Raw genomic sequence first — 6,839 nt, forward strand, 5'->3', positions numbered from 1 at the left:
TTTTTTTCTAACTTTCAAATATACAATAGAAAGGCATCTATAACTCAGAGAAAAGGGTATATTTTGCCTGTAGCTTAATGTTGTAAAGTTCTATGAAGTGCTGAATTACCTGGACCACCTTTGAAGGTCAGATACTGTAAGCCAAAGGCTAACTAATACCCCCACTCCTATATAAACCAGAATTGTAAGCTAAAAGCTAACTAATGCAAAGCAATATAGTCTCCCACCAGTAATGAGTTAATCACTATTTCATTGAAAATTTCATTAAAAACAAAAACAAAATAAAATAACAAAAAATTAAAAAAATAAAATGTAGATACAGAATTATTTGTTCACTTTTATGTCCCCGAAAGGAGGACACAAAAGCAAATCCCCAATTCTGCAGAGGGATCCCCACATTAGTCGCCTTTTACGCTCATGCAGAGGGGGAAACAGCAGGTGTATTCTTTTCATGTTCCCCAACCTGCAGGGGAGTCACAAACATCATTATAATTTACAGCATTATTTTAAAGGCTCAATACAACTAGAACTTTAAGCCAATGGCTAAAGAAATCCACCTGTAAGTGTAGGAGGAGTTGCATGGACAAGTATTTCGCACAAAGGAACACAACTCCATCAAAAAGGGCAGAAGTCCCAAATTAAAATGCCAATGCACAACAACTACATAAGATATCCACCATTCATGCAAAGTTTCAATGAAATCCACCCGTTAGTTAAGGATGAGTTTTCTGTACAAGTTACTGGTTACTGCGGACGACAGACGAACAGGGTAATTCCAGTATAACCCTTCCCCCTTAACTTCATTGCATTACTAACCCAATAAAAATGAAAGACAATTCTGCATATTAACCATGACATATATCTATGAATACTATATACCCCCCAGAGGTCATAGCGGGGCTATATTATCAATATATACATTTCAAAATGACAGGGACCATGTCAAAAGCAAGCACAAACAGATGAATATAACATTTGGTGATCATTCCATGACTCATGGAAAGAATACCAAATGTTAGGAAATTCATGTGCTTGTGCATGCAATCAACAAAGCCACTGTCGCGAGACTATATTATACTGTCCCTGTAGAGCTTAATTTTATAAAGTGCTATGAAGTTCAGGATCTCACTGAATGACAGTGACAACAATCTAATAAGAACTGAGTAATTTTCTTCCCAAGAGGATTTATAAACGTAGAGTACCGAGTAAAAGAAAAAGATTCACAGCTGGTCTTCATAATATACCAAGGTTCATGTATCATGACTAGACCAAATGCTCGTTATGACATCATTGTTTGAAGTTTTTAACATATTTGACCCCTGTGACCTTGAAAGTAGGTCAATGTTATTCTAATGAGGAAATGTATAGCACTCCATCCCAGGCACCTTCTGGCCAAATATCATGACCCTGTACCTTATGGAACTTGAGAAGAAGACTGTTTTTAACCAATGTTTAGGTTTGACCCCCGACTAGCACTTGAAGTTGACCATTGATCTCAATACTGTAATTAAAAAAAAAAATGCACTTCTGGTCTACATAACATACTCAAGTATCATGATTCTAGTCCAAAAAGTTCTTAGGATATTGTTGTTTGAAAGTAGGTCAAGGTCATTTTAATGGGGACACTTTATAGCACTCCATCCCAGGTACCTACTGGCCAAATATCATGACCCTACGTCCTCCAGTTGACGGACGCCGCAGTACGGCATAAGGTCCCATGGCCCTTTGGGCCAGGTGAGCTAAAAACCAAATGTTAGGAAATTCATGTGTTTGTGCATGCAATCAACAAGAACACTGTCATGAGACTTGGACCATCTTTGAATTTCAAAGATTCCAAATGAGTAAAAGGTGGGAGGCACAGGCCCATAGGGAAAAAGATAATTTTCTCATTTCTTTTCATTATATTTTTGTCCCTAATCAAGCTGTGTAAAGCTCAAAATTAAATATACAAAATTAAGGAACAAGAACATTTTAACTTTAAGACATTTGAATAAGACCTATGTTTTACTTGTTGAATATAGTTATGAAAATCTTCAACACTCAGATACAAAACGTCTGCCTGGCAATCCACTTGTTTTTTTATCAGACACAAAATTGAAAATATAAAACTTAAGGACCCAGAGGAATCTACAAATCAAATTTATGAAATGTCTGTCAAGTTATGCTTCAGATATATAAATGTAATGTAAACGATCTTCAACTGACAAAATCCAAGATGGCTGCCATCTCGTTTAATTCAAGATAAGTCTCAAAATTAAACAGGCGAAACTATGTATCAAGGAAACTTATATATATCAACAATATTTGATCATCAAGATTTGTCCTAAACTTCTTGAGAAAAAGCAATAACAAATTGGACCTGTCAAAATGTTTGATGCCTGCCTGGTAGCCAACTTGTTTTTCCTAGCTGTTCAACTAGGAACCGAATATTTGACAGAGATCTCTCCAGTGAGAACTACAACTATAAGCCACTGGCTAACTAATAACCCCTGCCCCCTACTTTGTTTTGAAGAAAATCTTACATCAATGGCTGAAAGAAAAAATGAAAGTGAGGTGCACCACTGCATGCATGAAGAATCGGTCATGAGTAAAAAAAATCATTTAAGTCTATTACTTTAGAAGGAGTTGCCCAGATAAAGATTGAAATCACACGATTCAAAGAGGGCGATAACTCTGGGCAAAATGGTGAAAACAAAACATTAAAAGAACAGTTTAAAATCTTTTAACAAAGGGCCATAATTCCATAAAAGTGTCGGAATGAAAAAATAATATAAAGATGAACAATGACGGGGTACTTATTATATGCATCAAGTTTTGTTGAAATCAGCCTACAAGTTTTTCCAATTTTTCAGAAAGTGCCATAACTCATTAAAAGGGTCAGAATGAAAAATTAATGGATGCACAACATCAGGGTTTGGTTACCATATTTTTAAAGTTTAGTTGAATTCGGTAGACAAATGTAGAAGTTGTTCGAACAAGAATTTATCTGGTTTTTCAACAAAGGGCCATAAATCAATCAAAAAATGAAAGTGAGGTGCACAACTATATATTTACAATCGTATGGCATTGCCACTATATAACTCTACCAAATTCAGTTGGCATTCATATAGGCTATGAATGCCATGGACCAATTGTTGATGTCATCAGTATTATGACATCATAGTTGTTACGTTGGATACCAATGACCCACCCCCGGGCGATGGCTGTTCTATTCATTGAACAAGCATAAATGTTACATAGTTTTAACTCAAAGCGGAACAAGGCATCACAAATGATACAAATCCCCTCGCATTCACACATTGTGACATATGTAAGAGGAAATGAAGTCGCTTAAAGAGCGATGATAAAGTTTTTGGTAAAAATAGTAAAGGTGACCTTGATCGTTAACGCAGTAACCTGAAGCGTAAGCTTGTTTAAGACATTGTCATTCCAAACACTTGTATCAAGTTTCATGAAATATCGTTGAGGAATGAAGTTGCTAGAGCAATGACAAAGAGTAACATACATACTTGCGTACAGGCCGAATCCTATTTTGAAATTGGTGGGATAAAACAAGAATCGTTTCAGGTAGGACGGTGTTGAAGTATGGTTACAGATCATCAATATGACATGTTCTCACCTTCTCCCAAACTCACATTGTATTGTTTATCAGCTTGAAGCCTTGCGGCTCATAGGCATATTATTACAACAATTATACAATGATAACAATGAAATAGAATAATCCTATAGAATAATATGGACATGATATCACTGTGTATAGGATTTGTGAAAAACAAAAGGAAATATTATCCTGTACAGATCTTACATAACTATATGAACAGTGTATGTTATAACGCTTTTCTATTCAAATAACTTTATAAAATTGGGTATAGGCATTATATTATGTATGCCATAATCTTATTCTGTTTAACCCTTTCACCCCTAAGTATCTCAAGTAGACTCTACCATTACATTTATCAGGGCGAGTCCATTATCGTCTACAGTGGTGAAAGGGTTAAATATATCTATAAAGTGGAAGATGGACAGTATATATGATATGGCATTTATAATATTAATAGACGTGCGCTAAAAGGACATGTTTTAAAATAAGGTAAATAATCATTTCAGTAACTTGACTGTTATAAGGCTTAATTACAAATGGACAATATAAAGTAAAACGTTATTTAATAATCACCTGAGGTACACTGAGAGGAGGATAATCAATATCCTGTACATTAGGAGACGATCAACCTATACTACACGTTTATAAACTTGAAATTAGTTGATAATTGTACAATATACCAAGTTTGAAATCTTGATCGTACTAAGAGACTTAATTGCAGGTATTTACCGAGATTAAATAAAGTCCCAAGCGTGAAACTGATTGAAACAGAATTAGTGTTTTGTTTTATGCAATGATAGATATCATCAACATTGCGACAGATAAAAACATCAGCAAGGACAAAATGTTATTTTTCAACCCAATTATTAGCATCAATACATAAAAGAAAGGAAATACTGATTAATCTGCATAGCAATATTGGTTATTCATGCCTTATCAATTAAAATATGAAATCCTGTTTTTGATTTGTATTCATGATCAATGTAACACAAAACAGAAGAGCATGGCTGATTTTGGGTACATTTTTCATGTCTAAATTGAATAATACGGCCAAATTAAAAGCTTATATGATTTTCTGTGTGTATGAAATTACTTGGGTTTAATGCTAAAGGACATGACTATATCATGACCCGTGATGATTGCTCATTGTACACCCATGAAGCTGAGCATATTCATATGAAACAGCGGAGGTATGCACTGGAAACCACTATTTCAGTGCTTGAGGTCAATGTGAAAGGTCAAATTGGGGTCACAGAGACCTTGTTTTAGGAAATGACACTGCCTTCCCATGATGTACATACATGTAGAAAGATTGATGCCCTTCAGTGAAACAGTGGCTGAGATATATGCTCTGGAAACCACAATCTGCACGGACGAATACAGAGATAGATGGACAAACACACATATGAAGTAAATACTACACGGATGAATATACATTGTATACACGTACAGACGGACACACGGACAAAGTAAATACTGGATACACCAGTGAGGTCAATGCAGGCGTATAAATATCAATAGGTAAATTTCAACATCACTCTTTGTCATGAAAGTGAACATTTCAATAGCATGCACCAACTGATGAATATAACATTTGGTGATTCAAAAACACAAACCAAAACAAAGAAATCCTTTAAAATATGATGTGAAGTAAGATTGATGGAAGAGTTTATGGCAAGCCATCAAACTTAATTTTGAACCCTTTCACCACTGTAGACCATAAAAGACTCATCCAGATCAATGTATGGTAGAGTCTACTTAAGTTACCTAGGGGTGAAAGGGTTAAGGATCCCCATACCACTGCCAAAAACTACATAAAATAAACCTCAATATCTCAAAGGACAACTACGCATAGGAAACTAGTTTTTTTCTGGTATTTAATACCTTTGATAAATCATTTCTGAAAAGGAAACCATACCTTGCATACCTTACATGTTATCTCTATTATATTTTCATATAATCAATAGTGTTGTGAATGTAAAAGACAGTGTGCTAGACATGGATTCAAACCCTGAACCTTAATTAACCCTTTCACCACTGTAGACCATAATGGACTCATCCATATCAATGCATGGTAGAGTCTACTTAAGTTACCTAGGGGTGAAAGGGTTAAGGATCCCCATACCACTGCCAAAAACTACATAAAATAAACCTCAATATCTCAAAGGACAACTACGCATAGGAAACTAGTTTTTTTCTGGTATTTAATACCTTTGATAAATCATTTCTGAAAAGGAAACCATACCTTGCATACCTTACATGTTATCTCTATTATATTTTCATATAATCAATAGTGTTGTGAATGTAAAAGACAGTGTGCTAGACATGGATTCAAACCCTGAACCTTAATTAACCCTTTCACCACTGTAGACCATAATGGACTCATCCATATCAATGCATGGTAGAGTCTACTTAAGTTACCTAGGGGTGAAAGGGTTAAGGATCCCCATACCACTGCCAAAAACTACATAAAATAAACCTCAATATCTCAAAGGACAACTACGCATAGGAAACTAGTTTTTTTCTGGTATTTAATACCTTTGATAAATCATTTCTGAAAAGGAAACCATACCTTGCATACCTTACATGTTATCTCTATTATATTTTCATATAATCAATAGTGTTGTGAATGTAAAAGACAGTGTGCTAGACATGGATTCAAACCCTGAACCTTAATTAACCCTTTCACCACTGTAGACCATAATGAACTCATCAAGATCAATGTATGGTAGAGTCTACTGAATTACATAGGGGTGAAAGGGTTCAACTGTTGCTCTAACTGACTGAGCTACCCAGTCAATGGAAGTGTCCTTGACCAACTAAACAACAGCTGTATCTTAAACAAAATTAAGGGGAGGTAACTGATTATACAAAACAAGAGGCCCATGGGCCTTAACGATCACCTGATATATTTATACAGAGAGTTGATTTTGTTTTTAACACGAACAGAAATATTATTCTGTGACAAAAAACAATAAAACCAACCTATTCAATATCTAGCATACAGATTTAAGACTAAAAAGTATTTGAAACTAGCACCTCTCATTCTAAACAAGGAAAATGAAGAAATTTTAGCACACAGACTCCTTTGGGCCCCACCCTGCATCCCTTGGGGGTAGGGCTGGCTCAAAGTTTTCAAAGTATCAAACTGTCAACTCAAGGTTATAATTCCAATCAAGTTATTAATATGTAATATTCAAAGTATCATTTGCCATTATAAACCATAATAAATTTTGCC

General features: G+C 35.1%; 1 long non-coding RNA gene across 1 annotated transcript in view; it reads right to left on the reverse strand.

The window, feature by feature from the left end:
* LOC110450724 overlaps positions 1-3,606 on the reverse strand; it is a 15,423-nt gene extending 11,817 nt beyond the window's left edge. Inside the window, exon 1 of the long non-coding RNA XR_002463005.1 lies at positions 3,510-3,606. This is a non-coding gene — a long non-coding RNA (uncharacterized LOC110450724). The remainder of the gene's footprint in view (positions 1-3,509) is intronic.
* Between the last annotated feature and the right edge of the window lie 3,233 nt (positions 3,607-6,839).

Source organism: Mizuhopecten yessoensis, unplaced genomic scaffold (genome assembly GCF_002113885.1).
Source record: "Mizuhopecten yessoensis strain PY_sf001 unplaced genomic scaffold, ASM211388v2 scaffold5459, whole genome shotgun sequence".
In the NCBI taxonomy this organism is placed as follows: domain Eukaryota; kingdom Metazoa; phylum Mollusca; class Bivalvia; order Pectinida; family Pectinidae; genus Mizuhopecten; species Mizuhopecten yessoensis.